The sequence below is a fragment of the Plectropomus leopardus genome, chromosome 15 (genome assembly GCF_008729295.1).
Source record: "Plectropomus leopardus isolate mb chromosome 15, YSFRI_Pleo_2.0, whole genome shotgun sequence".
In the NCBI taxonomy this organism is placed as follows: domain Eukaryota; kingdom Metazoa; phylum Chordata; class Actinopteri; order Perciformes; family Serranidae; genus Plectropomus; species Plectropomus leopardus.
In genome coordinates, this window is record NC_056477.1 from 27,604,776 (window position 1) to 27,618,887 (window position 14,112).

The 14,112-nt window shown below is 42.5% G+C and overlaps 1 pseudogene; it reads right to left on the bottom strand.

The window, feature by feature from the left end:
- Nucleotides 1-10,881: 10,881 nt before the first annotated feature.
- On the bottom strand, nucleotides 10,882-13,710 carry LOC121954370 (annotated as a pseudogene).
- Between the last annotated feature and the right edge of the window lie 402 nt (nucleotides 13,711-14,112).

The window sequence follows — 14,112 nt, forward strand, 5'->3', positions numbered from 1 at the left end:
CAACTCTTGAAGTTTTTTTGATTGAGGTCGAAAACTCAGAGCCCCACAAGCTTCTCCTATGTGAACCTGGGCCCCGTGTGCCTCTCCTACACAAACTTAGACGCTCCTGAGGGTTCGTCAGCCATGGTTGGCCACAGCTGGTAAATACAGCCATGGTTGGATATTTCAGTCATGTTTGGATAAATGGGGTAGCCCTGCCCACTCTAGACTCCCAGACCTCCAGGAGGGAAGACCCCCCTGAGAGTTCATGGGCAGTGGTTGGCCAGGGTTGGATAATACAGTCATGCTTGGATATATCAGCCATGGTCGGATATATCAGCCGTGGTTGGACATTAAACCAGTGTTGAGTGTACGGTGGCTCAACTTTCTCTTATACAACCAATGGTAGATGAATAAATTGTCATTCAATGTCTGGCATATAAAAGCACTTACTCAAGCCTTCAAGAAGTGCGTGACTGGCTCAAATCTTATACCATAGACTGCAGTCGGTTAGTGTTGTGTACAGCCTGGTTGATTTAAAACACAAGACTTGTAGTCCCATTGGAAACTGATTGGCTTTATTCATCAATATAAAACAACATGGAGGATAAAACACCAAAATTCATTGTGACAGAACACCCTTCATGGTATTTGACCTCTGATTACAAAGATGTTTTCAGTTGTGAAAGTACACAAGGACTGTTTGATAGTGGTCAACCTGTTGATGTGCAAGCAAGAGGGACTATCTGAAAGAGAGAAAAGATGCACACCGAAAAACATCTGCAAGACTATCAGGAGCATGGTGATGCGGGACGCTGACACTATACAGCAAAAGCCTTTGCGCTCGCTGCTGCTTGTGCCTATGGACCTGGTGGATACTGAAAGTGGCAATGACTTTGAGTCCATGGCAAGTGTAGACAAGGCTGGTCTCAAACACGTGCTGCTGGCATACGGTTAATAAACGACCTTATATATACCGAATAAAGAGCTGATAAGCACCAACGGTAAGAAGGGATTCCAGTGGTCATGCAGTACTCTAAAAAACAGAACCTCGTCTACTGTGACAGCAGCAGGTCCATGATCGGAACCTACACTGTTGTTATTCCGACAAACGGGAAAGGCAATGTAAAGTCATACTTTGTAGAGGTACTGTTTGTTCAGGGACTGGAGAGCCTCGAGTTGCTGAAAAGGGTCACAGGTAACAACTTGGAATTTTGGGACATGACCCTTAAGGTGCAAACGCGCTTCACAGCTCTCACTCCTTCCTTTCAATAAATCCAGCCTTTCCATTTTCTGCGCACAGAGGACAAAACCTCATCTACCCAGAGCAACAAAGACGTACTGGTCTCTTGCATGGAAGAGATACACCCCATGTGCTGCGTGCTTGGTATGGCTTCAGTTATAATGTTAAAGAAAAAGCGTGAGGCCATGTGGATTGTTTCACCGAACACCAAGTGATATGTGATCTCAAGCACTTCCACTATGAGAACGGTAGCACTCGTACTGTTTGCTTTAGAAGGAGCAGTAAGTTCCGGGATGGCAAGCGGGTGAACCAGGTGGCGGTTGACGCTTTTAGAAAGGGTCAGGCTCAGGCTACCACATTGAGGTTTTGCAGAGCTGTGAAGCAATGGTGCATCAAGGGCAACGGGGAGCTAGTGAGCTGTTGGAATGACACGCTAAAGGAATTGAAGAGGGGGACTTATATCATCAGGAGATACACAATCCCGCCTTAACAGCGTTCATCAAGCAAAGTGTGAAGTGAATCCAAACCGCTGGTGCAATTATATACCCAAGCACGTAAAGAGCATGATTAAAGACCCTACCATGGTCGAGGTGGTGGAATTGGACATTAAATTCATGGACTGCAAAATCCTCAATGTGTTTGCAGTTGCCGAGCTGCTTTACTGCCCGATTGAGAACATGCAAGAATACCTGAAGCTTTGAAACATGTACTCCTCTGACAACATCATCATTCACACGACCATAAAGAAGACGTGTATCTGTATGGTGGAGGAGCAGATGAGAACTGACTGGGCTGCATTGGCCCAAATCACCTCCAGTTACGGTCCATAGAGATACGGGAAAACGGAGATGGTCTCAGCGTGTGAAGAGTTGTTCAAATATCAGACCCTGGACATCGTAGCCAAACCCAGAAGATGTGGCATGCCCTGGTCAAACATGATACAAGAAAGATCAAGGACAAGGAGTTGGTACAGATGTATGCCAACGCTCTGGTGCTCTTTTTAAAATTCTGCACTTATCACATCAAATTGAAGAAAGGGCAGAAGGCAGGAGAAGGAGAGCACGGCAATCCACAGAGTGAATTATCCTCCCCACACTCCACCGAAGTGTCTGGCTGAGGTCGAAGAGTACAGCGAAGACGGGGCATTGGCTGGTGTCAGTGAGAAAAATGACAGTCTGTACTCTATCGACACACCAGAATCCATTATGATTTTGACGTGGATCAAGAATATGTCGATCTTGCTGCTGAGCGAACCCTGGTTGAATGATGATAATCTCAGGAGAGAACCTGTTTGTACTCTCCTGGGATTGGATAACACTCTGCTGGACATAAGATACGGTGACATCCTTCACTATTGGGTCATTAACAACTGAACCATTGTCAATATACTCAAGATTTATGGCTTGCAGGATAGACTCAGCAAAGCTCTGGTGGATTGTTAAGAGTCTACGTCCACCAACAACTGGAGACGCAAGGTAGTGTTGTCTTTCCAGGGTATCCAGGATGAACCATTTTGACCAGCTGGTGGCTAAACCGTCCAACAAGATGAACCCCAGTGCTCAAAGCAATAAAAGCGATCTGCGTAACAAAAGAGTTGGCAAATGTGCTGAGAAACAAACACCTTTTCACCGCCCAAGTGCGGTGAAGCAAGATCGCTTCAAGTCAAATAAGTCTTCAGCCTCTAAGTCATTCGGGTCCAATAGTGACAGACAGAAAATTGGAAAGACAGACCCCGGGAGGGCTCTCGAAAAGCAAGAACCCAGCAACCACCCCGGCGCTACATATTCACATCAAAGTCCTGGTGTTCCAAAGTTCCAGGGGCAGAGGTTAAGTGGAGATGCTGCAAAAGCGGCGAAGTTGACCGATCAAGCTGTGTGGCCTCCTGACACCATTCAACAGGAGTCATCCGATCACGAGGGAGAGGGGGAGTGGGACCGTAAAGAGGAACTGCTAGACAGAGAGGATCACTCGAACCATCCTGCAGAGCCTACAGCTGCTGCAGAGTAGGAGGAGGAAGTGGATTCTGATGTCGAATCGGATCTTAATGATAGACTAGACAACAGACCTAAAAGGGCAGGGTGTAGCGACCCTGAAATGGACTCTGGTGAGAACATGTATCTTGTTATTATGTGAGATTTGTTATCATGTCTTCCCATATGGTGAAAAAGAAGCGGTCTGCACTTAGGTCCCAAAATGCTTGTACGATACGATATTTAGAAGGGCTGGCTAATAGTGTGTGTGCGTGTGTGTGTGTGTGTGTGTGTGTGTCTTAGTTAGAAGAACCTCGCAGCTGTAGTACTGTCATCTACGTATTTGAATCCAGATTATAAAGCAGAGAAAGTGAAGGTTGTTCCTCATACTCTGGATATTTATTTTGTTAAAATGTGATACAGATTGCTTCGTTTAGTTTGATATCTATCTTGGTGAAATGTTGTATACCTGTGTGACTGCTTGCAACCCATCCTAATATGAGATAATAAAATGAAGTTAAACACCGGTACATGTATGAAGATGTCTTTGACAGTCTCTGTCTCTTTCTCTATACCTCATGTACTCACCATCCTTATATGAGATAATAATGAGGCTAAACAATGGTACATGTATCATGTCTTTATTACTTCAGACAGAAATATGAAACACATGATAGTACACCAACAGTTGTATTGCATTTGTACAGAGCATTCTTGTCACAAGAGGTTCAATGAGAGCTGTTTTTCCTGTGGTGCATGAGCATGTAAGCTACCCCATCATATAAGTGAGATCCTGCTTCGTTAGTTGTATTGACATCCCCCCGGGAGCACAACCTGACATTAGTGTCGTCTGCAGGGTACCAACTGTCACCTTCCCACACATAAGCTGTGTAATGTCCACAGTAGTGAGTACCACAATGGGCTGCAACAGCGCACAGTTCATATAGAACGTCAACAGTCACTTCAGGTTCTTTTATGATGTATTTCAGATCCAGAGTCTCGGATCCTCATACACACAACCGGGGATAGTGACAAAATCTTGCTCGTGATTTCAACCTGGGTTCTCGTGTGACATTTTGTGCAATGGTAGTACTGTTTGATATATCTCTTGCAGCTCACTGGGGAGATTCTCTTCGATCAACACGAGGAATTGTGTTGGACTTATTTAGTACAGACCGGACCGTGTTGCAACGGAGGAAGCGCATATGTTCCTCCTTCTCAATGTCCCACAATGTTTGTATCTTTTTAGCGGGGTCATAGCCATCCGCTAGAGCGTTGATGATGCAATTGAAGCCGAGGTCTGAGTCCTCCTGAATGTTGAAAGACACTCTGCTGTATGCGCTCATCGAGTCTATGAGAAAGCTCTGGTCGCACGGTAACTGTCTTGTACAGTCACTGGACGATGTGTTGATGCTGTAATAGGTCCCGTAATTGATCAAGCCACGCATGGTTGAAGGTGGACAGAGAGAGATCTCGAGCAGTGCAGCCAGCAGGCTCAGTAGAACAATATCAATGAGTGGGATGGTAAGGACTGGTTTCGTAAATCCGTCAGTGTACAAGGGGATACCACGGTCTGGAACAGTTCTCTGAGAGATCTCATCGATCCCTGCAAGCTCAGTAGAACCATGAGGACTGTCATCCTGTAATATTCAACAGTGAAATCTTGCACAAGTCCCTGTCTCTTACACTTTGACCACTTCGTTGTGGTCTGCGAAATGGCATTGTGTGTGAAACAGTTGCCGTTGTCGTTGAGTAACCTTGAATGGTCCAATTGATCTATGCTGGAAATCCCAGAGAGTGCCAAGCTGTTGAGAGTCTCCTTCGTCAAACCCTGCATGCAATTCAGTGTCATCACTATGAGCCTCGATGAACCGAATATCTTGACTCTCATCCTCAGCACTATGCTCCTAACCAGTGTATTCAGCTTGGTATCACCCACACCCTGGTTGCCTCTGAAAGGCTTTGGGTCTCCATACACCAGCAGTTTGGCGCTGCTTCTATTACAAGCTCCTTCTTCCTCACCCACGTATGTCAGCCAGTTGGGTATGTCGGATGAATAATCCCTGAATGTGAAAAAGTTACCGTGTAGAGTCAACAGGTACGAATCGTCCTCTTGAGATCGAAGCTTCTCAACCACTCGATCGACTTGGTCAGCACATGTGAGGCAGGCGTCCCAGTGTTCAGCTTGCAAAGCCATTTACGCAGATTCGAGTTGGGTAAGTGCTTTGCCACCATAGTAGTACAGAGACTGGCCAAGCTCTTACTATGTTCGCTGAACATCGAGGACTGGGGCTTGTTGAAGTTCCTGCTGAGATAAGGGACAATGTTGATCATCATGGCTCCTTTACCAATCAGGACATCCCTCCATTCCGTCATGTGCGTGGGTAACAGATTCATGTCTAAGGTGGCCTTGAGTGTGAGAAAGACTTGCACCCTGATATAACATGGTCCTACTTGACCAGGGATGTTGCATAGAATGTTCTGGTCTACATACTTTAGAGGCGTGACCCTGACAACGACACGCTACATGCTAGAACAGCACTGAAAGATAGTTGCTTTCGCTGTATTGAAGATTTATGTGACCCATGTTTCTTATGTACTAATAGTATGTGGCAAGTCTTCATTGTCAAAGTGGTGGTGACAAAAAAAAAAAAATATTCCATGTTGGTGATACCAAAGAAACAACTGTGAAGTTATAATTGTCCAGTATTTCACTGTACTTCAACAGCACCATCGAGTGGACACAAAGAGGTAACACATCCAGTTAGAGCAAAGTGTTGATTTGTGTTTAAACAGCACCACCTAGTGGATTCAAAAGGGTAACACATTCAGCCAGAGCTACACACAGCAATTCTCCTCTACACACTGAGTTTTGGGTAAATGAATCAGAGTTTAGAGCCATTTATTGTTAAAAATCTGTGTTTTTCCAACAGAAAGCTCCAACATTAACAATCGTCATGTGATCAGAAGCTCCTCACAAACACTGGCACGAGGTCAACATTAGTTTCACCTTACAGTAAAACACTACAGAATAATCAAATCAATTCTCTGCCTATTTAATTTGAAAGTCACACATTTTTCATTTTCAATGTGATTTAAAAATACTTTATGCAGGATTGGTTTCTTTTTCCTTTTTTTTTTTGCTGAAATTAGGACAAAATTCCCAATTTTTGCAAAAATGTATGAATCTAAAATGCAAAGATTAAACGTACTATGTCTTTGACCAAATGTCCTGTGTGTGCCAGCTTCATTCTGCACATCAGGTCAAGACAACCTTAGATTGTCAGGGAAAATGGGCTAAAATTTAGGATAATGTTCTCATAAAATAGTGCAAGTGCAAAGTAACTAAAGCTGTCCAATAAATGAAATTGAGTAGAAAGTACATTTGCCTTCAAAATGTAATGGAGTGGAGGTATAAAATGGCAAAAAATGGAAAAAGTCAAGTGATGAAAAAGCACCTCAAAATTGTAATTAAGTACAGCATGTGGGTATGTACTTACTTAGAGATTATCTTAAGACATAAAGATTCTCCCCGGTTGGGCCGATAGTTGCTGTTCTAAAGACAGTTGCTGAAAAAGTGATGTTTTGCTGATTTGTGCCTAAAAAAATGGTTTGATGTTGATAAAAACCCTGTCCCGTCCAGTCACGTCTGTGTCTGATATCGTGCATGTTGTCAGATGATGGATTATAATGACAGCCTGTCTGCAGACTGGGACATGACTCCAGGTCTGAGGTCACTGAGCTCTTCAGGAAGCTGCTCCAGCGTCACTAAGAGTCCACACGTCATCTCTACGTGAGACAGTCCTGTCAGTCTTTAGACTGGGCGGGGCTGTAAACCGTCTGCGTGCTGGAGAAAATTTCATGATGGGGCCTAATCTGTATGTTTCTTTACTAAGTTCTATTACACAGTTAACAAAAGCACTATTAGTAACATTAATCGGTAGTATTAAGTAGTAATGTTCTTGATTGGGTGCAAAATTTCTGCGTAATGCTATGAAACCTATCTGTGTTGTCTCTGCTGTCAGAGCGGGTCGTCGATGCTCTGGGTGAAGTGTTCTCCGGCGTACAGCCCGTAGTGCAGGGTGTCTTTCCGAGCTGCGGCCCAGGACATCTGCAGGCTGGAGAAGCGAGCGGCCCAGCGGCCCTGAGGGTCCACTGTCACCACCCCGCCCAGCCCACCCACTCTGGACTTCATGTAGGCCAGAGCTGAATCACTGGCAGCTTCCACTGACTGACCTGAGAACAGCAGACAGAGGAAGGAGGGTCATCAACATGTCAGTGGTCAGCTAAGGGCTCATTTATATTCCCTTTGATATTTCCATCCATCCTGTATGTTGCCATAGATATATCCACTATAATGGCACCAGAGGGCGGAGTCAAAAGTTTCTAACAACAACAAACTCAAAAGTGGAGGTGGGAAGAATCTACCTCTTACACATTCAAAACCCTAAGCAAACTGGCTTGAGTATATTGGGGGGAAAAAAGGCAACAAGATTTAAAACAAAAAGCATGTAATTACCTAAAAGAGTGCGAAAATAAAACAAAAAATATATAAATATGAATAACAAATATAGCCTATATATTTCTTTTATGTAATTTTAAAATGTATAAATGTATTTTTAAATGTATAATTACAATAGTCATAAACATACCTGTATAAGTAGATGACTTAGCATAAATGAGCTGCAGGTCAGTAAAACAACACTGATTGAGAACAAGTCACCTATGTGTGTGTGTGTGTGTGTGTGTGTGTGTGTGTGTGTGTGTTAGCGTGTTCCCTGGCGCTACCTTCATGATAACCTCCCCGTGGTCTGTAATTGAAACAGCTCCCACCTGGTTGTCAGCATAACCTCCGCTCCCTGACACAAAACATCACATGATCCTATTGTCCATACAAACTATTCAACAGCAGAAACTATTTGAGAAAGCATTCATTTATTTTTTAGGTGTAAAGCTTTTTTTTTTTTTAAGTGTATGTGCATAGACATGAACAAAAAGAATTAATAACAAACCAAACCTATCCTACAAAACTCTCCAACTCAGGTTTGGCAAGTATGCCTCTACCTCCTAAGGGGAAAAAATACAGTGTACTTCACCATCCTGCGCAAACCTCACCAACGTCTAGACCTGGTTGGGGGTCTTGTTGCTTCTGTGGCTCCTTATGCACCCTGTGTGTGAGCACATGGCGAGGCTCTGCAGCCTGTCTCGAGTCAGCCTTGGTTAGATGAGGCTAGATTAATTAGTGGAACGACTTGAGGCTTATTTGGGAGATGGTGCTAGTTTCAGCTGGGCACTTTCAGGTGAGCCTGGCTTTCTTAAGCTACGTTGATGGAATACAAACACTGGTCTCTCTCTCTCTTCCTCTCTGAAACAAACCCTTTCAAAAAATGACATATAATTCCAAACTGTAGGTGTGAGGACTGACCTATGCAGGGTACGTCGCCCACCCGTCCCTCCAACTTGTTCAGGATCCCACCAGTGGAGGTAGCACAGGCTACGTTGGCCTCACTGTTGACTGCAACTGCTCCAACCGTGCCCATCTTCCCCCTACACAACAAAACATACAGGAATCAGGTTTGATTTACTTGGTACAGCCAGTCTTATATAATATTCATCAGTATAATAACCTTTATATTCACGGCTTAATCACCACTGCTTATTATACGAAAAAGTGGGTTGGCCCTCTCTCAACTCGTAGGAAACTGCACTGCCTTTTGTCTATCTATAAATCACTCTAAACTGCCCGTAGGTGTGACTGTGAGCGTGGAAGGTTGTCTGTCTATACGTGTTGGCCCTGCGATAGTCTGGCGTCCTGTCCAGGGTGTACCCCGCCCTCCGCCGGATGACAAGCTCGACTGGCTCGAGCCCCCCCGCGACCCTTGCGAGGACAAGCGGTTACAGAAAATGACTGACTGACTCTGTGGCAAGCAACCACCGTATATGTCCTCACTTTTAAATTTTAGCAATATAAATGATCAAAGACGTTCACAGACTCACATCAGACTGTCTGTTCCACGCACGGACTCAGACTTTGGAAAAACTGCTTTCTGCTTTTACACCCCTAATAAATGGAACAGGCTCCAGGACTCCACCAACTAGTCTCCATAGAAACATTTAGAGCTCTGCTAGAAAACACATTTCACATAAATTGTGTTTGTTTTAATTAGTCTTTTATGTGTTATGTTTGTATGCATGTGTGCATGCAAATATGTTTGTATGTATACATGTAAGCATGTTTATATATGACTAAGTTTGTAATAATTTTGTAATGATTTTATCTTGTTAACAGGGCGTCCTTGCAAATTAGAGCTTGCTCTCAAGGGTCCCCCAGTCTAAATAAAGATATTATATGAAAGCATTTCTGGCATCGTTTTTTTAGCCTTGTTGTAGCCCGTAGCTCCTAGTTTGGGAGTCGCATTCACGTATGCACACTCGCACAAGACCAACAAGAGCTTGCAATGTGTGTATGCCAGTGTTTACATGCTAACAAGGAGGGTTGAAAGAGCAGAAGTCATGCTTTCGGCTTACGTCACACAATTGGGGTATGGCACATGCACAGCGAAATACTGAGCACATGCGCAGTGAAATGGTTGCCCGGTAACTGCAAACCACATTTCACCGCACATATGCTATTCCCCTATTGTGTGACGTAATTTGAAGCCGTGACTTCTCCTCTTTTCGCCCTCCTTACATGCTATCCAGAAGCTTCCTTCACACACACACACACACACACACACAAACACACAGAGACTTCTGGGGTTAGCAGCAAGCAACAAGTCCCTTTGTCGCATTTTAAACTACTCTGTGGGGGGGGGGCTTCTGGGTAGCACACTGACGTGCAGACAGCGGAAGCTCTCGCTGGTCTGGCTCATGCGCTCATAAATATAAACGCGGCTTCCACACTAGGAGCTCCAGGCTTCAGGACACTTGGATGACTTCAGATTATCAGTATGGAGACATTTTGTAGTTATAAAATGTAGTTTTTGTAATGTTTGAATCCTGGTCACCTTTTGCTTCAGTTGTTTGGTAGATGAGTACAGCACCTTTTCCCTGTGAACCTCCTGCAGTGTTTTGTGAACTATAAAACTTCACCTGACTGAGGGTGAGTTGATAATGACTGAATTTTCATTTCTGGGTGAACTATCCCTGTGACACAACCGATGACATGGCTGAATGACGACATTATGTGGAGAGAGGGTTTTTTGATGATGATGATGATGACCATTTTTTCCTCATTTACCCCGGCCATGCATTCTGCGCGAAAGACTGCATCCTTTTGATGTCTCCAATGCTGGCCATGTGCCTGTGCCTTTGCACACGGCACAAAACCTGTCCTTATAGTGATTAGGGGGCGTTACCTGTGCGAATAGGTGAGCTTTTAAAATAACTAATATAACTTCTTCATAACTTTTTAAAAACTTAAAGTTGCTATAGTTTAAAATTACAAAACAGATTCACAAGTTTCAGATCAATGTTTTAGATCACAAAAGTAAGAGAATTATTTAAAGAACAAAACATGAAAATAAACTTGAATATGCAAACTCCGACACATGCATGGAATAGGTACAAATTAAAAAGTATGACGGAGCGTTTTAAACTTAACTTTTTTCTTTTTACTTTAGTTTTTTCTTTTTCAACACATTAAAACACAACATTAATTATTTATTAGGTGTGTGTGTGTGTGAGAGAGAGAGAGAGAGAGAGAGACAGACAGAAGGGGAGAGAGAGACACAGAGAAAGCAGATAAAATATTTGGGATATGTCACAATTCAATGTATCCTAATATTTAAGCCTGTAAATAAAACCCCTAATTTGTAATATGGCCTATACTATTAAGCCTGTATATTTTTATGAGACAGAAAAAAAGTGTCAGCCTAGCAATATAAAAACAATAAAAACAAAAATAAAATAATAGGCCCGAAAGTATTTTACACATTTCTCTTTCTCTCTCTCTCTCTCTCCCCTGGATCAAGTAGTTTGATTGTTACTTTTACTCTTTAAATAAACGGTGAAGCTGGGTGACTATGCAGACACAGCCATAACAATAGTTCCTACTTTCTTTCATCAAGATACACTGCATGTTATTTTAGTTCTGATGACACAATTCCTAATAACCCATTTTATGCCTTGACCATCCCATATTTATATGTGCGAACCTTGTCCATGACCAGTCTTGCTAGCTGGAAACGGTTGGCGATGTTTCTTACATTAGACATTAGCCACTAGCCAGTGTTTTCCCGTCCATCACAAGGGCATCCATCTGCACATCTCCCTTGGCGGTCAGCATTGACCCACACCCTGAAACAGCACGAGAGAAATCATTTGAGAGTCTAATCTCAGGGGAAATTTTTTTAGGAAGCAATCTGTCTGTTGGATTTACATAGTTCTTGTGTACAAGCGTAAAGAGGTGGTGCTGTAAATTTGTACTTTTAGGGACCAATGTTATACTTTAATAGCACGTTGAAAGCTGAAAAGAAAATCCTGCCCTCCTCACAAGCATCTGACAAGTACAGGTTAGACTTTAGTAGAATTAGTTATCAGTGCATGTATCAGTGGTTTTGTGGGTATTTTTTGTATTTATCTATTTTTTACTTTTTCATTCTTATTGTTACAACTTTCCCTGGTGCTGGGGCATGCTGTAACAGACTCCTTGTATTTAACATCAATTAATGAAATCTGGGATATAGGTAGTGAAGTTCGAAACATTGCCATTTCAATCAGACAAATAAGGGTACTTTGTGTCAAAATTTGAAAACTTTGACGCAAAACTTCAGCGCACTATGGGTGCTGAGACAAAAAGTGTTACAATCACACCTGGTCTCCCCTACACCTCATGGAAAGTCCAGGTTGAAGGACAATGCACTTTGTGTAATGTGCATTATTTTGCATATGTTAGAGTTGTGTGGTTACCTGCATTGAGCGGGGTTATTCTCCAGCTGGGTCACAGCCTCTACCACAGCGTCCATGCTGCTGCCCCCTCCCCGCAGGATGGAGTACCCTGCTCGGGTTGCTGCGCACACCCCAGCAGTGGACTTTTCTGACCGCTCCTTTGGGATGTGACCCGCCCCTCCATGGACCACCACCACTGGAAATACGTCCATCGCCTGAAAACAGAATTTTGAGAGATACTCAGGATTTCGACAATAGTTTTAAAGGAGCTGTATATGTTTGTATGTATGTATATACACACATGCATATATCTTGTCATGTAAGATGAAGTATCTTTAATTTCCCTTATAGCATTTTATTCCGTATTTCCCTTTTGATATTTTAAAGGTCCCATTTTGTAAACAGTCGGATTTCTAAGTCTTTTTAATAAAAAGCAGGCATAGGTGTTGTATAAATAATGAAAAACTATCAAATGCTCAATCAACAGAGAAATGCTCACAGTCTAAATTCAGAAACTGTGCCTTTAAACAAGCCGTCAGGATTTCCATGAAGGTGTGATGTCACAAACATACAACATTGACTGGTTTGATCTTGAAACATAAATATTAACAATGGGTTCCTCCCTTTGTATTACTTTTTCTGAACGCAGGCTTAAAGTGACAGGCACTAAAATTTTCAGGCAGAGTATGAATACAAGTATATTCAGGAAGACATTATGAGAAAAATAATGAGCTTTTTAAACATTAAAGCAGGCTAAACATGCTTTAATAGAAACCCAAAATACAAGTATGAATCCAAAACTAAGAATGATATAGGACCATTAATGCACCATGCAAAGTTCTTTAAATGAGTTCTGAAAATAAAAAAATCCCTTGCATCAGCTAGTGGCATATTCATTTTTGTTTTTTCATAAGGTGATGAATAACTCAAATTTCTGAGAAAAACAGAAGTAATTCCCTTATAGTATTCCTTACACTGAGAGTAAAATCCAAATAAATAGCCCTGTCATTAGTCACTGACCACTCCCTGTCTTCACGTTTTGTTGCATCAGCAAATAAAGCCACAAGCTTCTCAGGTCTTACCCCCAAAACCTTATGAGATTAACATCTTTGAGGTAGGACAAATTTCACTTTCAATGTACTGGAACGATATTGCTTAATACTAAATTATATGGCGAGACAAAATGAGTGAATTCTTTTGAAAATGCGTCACCTCTGATGATTTACTTCTGTTTTTTGAATGAAAGTTTACCAGCGAGCGTGACAGTTAAACGAGCATATCGTGTCAGTGATACCGGGGCTAACAGACAGCTACCGAATAAAACCGAACCATACAGAACTACCTGTGAAACACAACAATTTACGGAATACTTCGCTTCACGAAAATTCACAGTGCACCGACTTACCCTGGTTAAGTTTTAAAGCAACATCCTCTCTGGGGTATGATCACACTGTCAAAATAAAATACAACTCACACCAGAAAGTCACATTTAACTTTTAGTGTGTCTTCTGAAATGAAATGTCTTTGTTGTGTGAGAAGGATGATTTAATGCTTCCTTGTAGAGAGTTGATGTATGTATAAAGTATTTGTTTTTCTCCTGGAACATTGCTGTCCTAAAAAGAAACAGCCCTCAATGCTGCTCTGCAAGTGAAGCAAGTCTGCGTCTTTGCATACCTGCAGAATTCAACAGGGAGTTGCTTGTTGCTTTTGGCGTGCTACGAGACAATTATGATGATGAAGGGTTTGGTTATCTGTTTTCTGAATGCAACAGTTCCAACATGCTTCTGGCACCAGACTTTCAGCTACTGCTCCTCTGGGTTCCACTGTTGCTACATAAAGGGGTGCTGCTGTTTAGGGAGCTGACCATGGTGCTGAAAACCAAAAACAGATTTAGGAGCTGGTTTTACATTTAATAATCACTGATAATCACTGATTCACTGAGCGCTGATTGCATTTTGTGTTTTTGAAAGAAATGAAAGAAACACATGTGCTCACTTTTCAGAGGTTTAAGTGCTTGTGAAAGGCTTCAGA